General features: G+C 47.3%; 1 pseudogene; it reads left to right on the top strand.

Annotated features, from left to right (window-relative positions):
• The first annotated feature begins 860 nt into the window (after positions 1 to 860).
• LOC143925820 (5S ribosomal RNA) lies at positions 861 to 979 on the top strand (annotated as a pseudogene).
• The last annotated feature ends 2,613 nt before the right edge of the window (positions 980 to 3,592 follow it).

The raw sequence follows: 3,592 nt of genomic DNA, 5'->3' as shown, positions 1-3,592 counted from the left end.
AGGTCTAGAGGGTCCCATGTAGTCCTCCTGTTGTCTTCTTTCTCCCCCCTTATGGCAGATTCGGTGGGGAAGGAAGGGTGGCGTGGTTGCTAGCGCCGTGCACGCCGCAACAGTGCGCAGAGCTGTGGGCAGTTAGCATCTCGGTGAGTTCAGATCCAGGCATATCTAAGACACCTACTCGGCATCAGGTGCAGACTAAGCTAATAATAATATTGTAAGACTAGGCACAACAGTGATTGCATTTATACTAGTACCTCTGCTTTTGTCAGCTTAGGACTATGTCACCCCCTAAGAGGGTTATAGGGACAAGTAGAAGAGCCTAGATCTAAGGGTTCTATCCCCCCTTGAAAGACTGGAAGCAGCCGCACAGGATGAGCCATTGCCCCTGTCAGGCTTGCAGCCTCTCCCAACATTGCTGCCCTGGGTCTTTTAAAGATGGTTGTTTTCATTTTCAGTGTGTAGTATACAGGAGAAGTTAGCTGCTTAATCGCAGCATCCTCACCAGAGGGCAGAAATTGGGGTAGTTCCCCTTCCCCTGCCCTAAATCCTCAATCAAGAGGATCACCAATCTGAAGATGAAAGGTCACCATGAAGGGACAGGGAACAGGTGCAATCTGACGAGGTGGAGGTATCAGAGGCCTCACAAGCTCTGGAATTGTAGCTGCAATCTTTTACAGAGATTCATGCTGCGTATAACTTACCCTCAGCCTAGACGGCCGAAGCCTCTCTTTCCTACTTGGGTTTTTTTCTTAAATTTCCATAGGCTTCTTGTACCTTTACAACAAAGAGGTGTAGAACCTCCACAAGGTCCTCATGCAGGTGCTTGCTTACAAACTAGCCAAACGCACAACTGCTGAGATGCCTACAGCCACATCACCCTGAAAGTGCCCGATCTCGTCTGATCTCAGAGGCTAAGCAGGGTCGGGCCTGGTTAGTACCTGGATGGGAGACCATCTGGGAATACCAGGTTCTGTGCATATTGTTGCTAACACAAACAGCTAAGTGCAGGAACACACGAAGATAACTTCCTTTTATCAGTCCACGTATTTGCATAAATTACCTGAGTATTGGAAAGTACATGTGGTAAAACATGTAATACACATAGGGATACATGTTTTTTCTGTTTGTGGTGGACTTACATAGTCCCAAGAGAATGCTTGGTCGTTAAGTGCTTTCTTGTGCAGAAATGCCTAAAAATGTAATAAATGCCTCAGATCGCATAATTGCCTAAAAATGCATAAATGCCTGTTTGCATATAGATACAGCGTCGCACAAGAGTGTTTGACCCCACAAGAGTCCTTGTTTGCCCAGGTATACTTGCTCACGCAGAAAGGCTTGTTTTCACAGAAATGCCTAAATCACAGAAGAATGCTTGAGTGCATTGATAATTCCTTGGGATCAGTTCTCTTTGACCTAGGTGTTTTCTCCGGTTCTGCTCCTTCCGCGTCCTCTTCACAGAATTGGGGCGGGGAAGTAACCGGTTATTCTGGCTCCAGCCTGGCCCAGAAGGGAGTTAGTATACAGGAATCATAAAGATGGTGTCTAGACCTGCTCTCACAGGGACTAGTATTCCATCCTTCCTTACGGAATCTAAATGGGATGGTTTGTCTGTTGAAACCTACACCTGAAAAGTCGTGGGCTTTCGGTGTCCAGTTCTCTCTACTCTGGTTCATGCTAGGGGGCCGGCCTCCAGGCTCATCTATCACAGAGCATGGAAGGCGTATGTTTCCTGGCGTGAATCCAGGGGTTGGCATCTTCAAAGGTATGCCAGTGGCAGAAGTCTTGCCTTTCTACATTTAGGGGTAGAAATGAAACTGAGCACATCAAGGGTCAGTTCTCGCCTTATCATTTTTTTTTCAGAGGCCACTCGCCTCTCATTCCTTAGTCCAGGCTTTTTATCCAAGGGGTGTCGCGTTTAATTCCGATAGTTGAGTCTGCCTTGTGCCCGTGGGATTTGAATGGTCTGTTTTCTCTTTCGTTCATTGATGGACACAGCATCTTCATCTTCACCTTAGGGTTATATCGCCCGTTTAGGAGAAGACTAGGCAGAAATTGTTAAAAACAGCAACAGTTGCACAGTACCACCCAGGGGGCAGTCCTACTGGCTATAACCCCTCACACTGCATCCAGCAGCTCAGTTTTTCTCTGCCTACATCTCCATGTGTGATGAGATGGGGTGGCGTCCACGCACATGCTCAGTTTACAGGGTCCTGCTGTTTTTCGCAGTGAGGAGTGGATCAGAAACTTGCCTTAAGCACCATCAAGGGGCAGATATCAGCTTTGGCTGTCTTTTTTCAATGACCTTTGGCGACTCATTCATTAGTGAGTATGTTTGTTCAGGGGGTTCGACATGTGGCCCCACCGGTTCCAACACCGCTACCTACGTGGGATTTGAATCTGTTGCTCTCGGTGCTTCAGAAACCGCTGTTTGAAAACATTAGGGAGATAACCTTATTGACACTCCCTCAGAAAGTAGTCTTTCTAGTGGCTATTACATCTGCCAGGAGGGTTTCTGAGTTGGCGGCCTTGTCTTGCAAGTCTCCATACTTGATCCTCTGCAAGGATAAAGCGGTGCTGCGTCCGCAGCCTTCGTTTCTGCCTAAGGTTGTTTCGGCCTTTCATCTAAATGAGAACATTGTCCTTTTGTCCTTATGTCCTCGGCCGTCACACTCCAAAGAGGTGGCTTTGCATTCCTTGGATGTGGTTCAGGCTCTGCGGGTGTATCTGTCCGCTACGGTTCCTTTTCAGAGGTCGGACTCACTGTTTGTATCGGTGGCTGGTCCGAAAAAGGGACTGGCGGTCTCATCGGCCACCATTTCTCGGTGGATCAGATTGTGGTTCAGGCTTATGACATAAGGGGGCGGGCACCTCACTTTTCTGTCACGGCACATTCTACCAGGGCAATTGGTGCCTGTTGGGCTTTACAATATCAAGCGATTTGTCTTCTGCATTCTCTTTTCAACCACTCCCTGTATACATGTACTCCAGAGATAGCTGCATGGCATTTCTCATGGTGGGTTTCCATATGGTGAAACCTGCCTACTCAACACACAGCTGCCTATGGTCTTCACTGGAAGCCTATGTGATGAGGGTGACAACGCAGGAGAGCAACTTGGAGACAGAAAAAGCTCTGATGGTTTTCCCGTCGGAATTCTGACGGAATCCCACTCAAACTGTCTTGCCTACACATGGTCACACCAAATTCTGACTGCCAAGAACGCGGTGACATACAACACGTACAACGGGACTAGAAAAAGGAAGTTCAATACCTAGTAGCCAATAGCTTCCATCTCGTAGTTGAATCTGAGCATGCATGAATTTTTGCACGTCGGAATTGCATACACACGATCGGAATTTCCGATAGAAAGTTTTTCCATCGGGAAAATTGATAACATGCTATCAAATATTTGCTGGTGGGAATTTGGCCAGCTAAATTCCGAGGGAGCATACACACAGTCGCATTTTCAGATGAAAAACTGTCATTGGTCTTTTGCTGGCCGAAATTCCGATCATGTGTATGCGGCATAACGGGAAGTGAGCAAAGACCTTCAAGGCAGAGTCACAAGGTTAGTTTATTGAAAGTTGGAGATTT

Source organism: Lithobates pipiens, unplaced genomic scaffold (assembly GCF_037356315.1).
Source record: "Lithobates pipiens isolate NorthernLeopardFrog02 unplaced genomic scaffold, aLitPip1_a1.2 Scaffold_22, whole genome shotgun sequence".
Classification (NCBI taxonomy): domain Eukaryota; kingdom Metazoa; phylum Chordata; class Amphibia; order Anura; family Ranidae; genus Lithobates; species Lithobates pipiens.
Note: the sequence above shows the minus strand (reverse complement) of the source record. Positions and strands in the feature narration are given on the sequence as shown.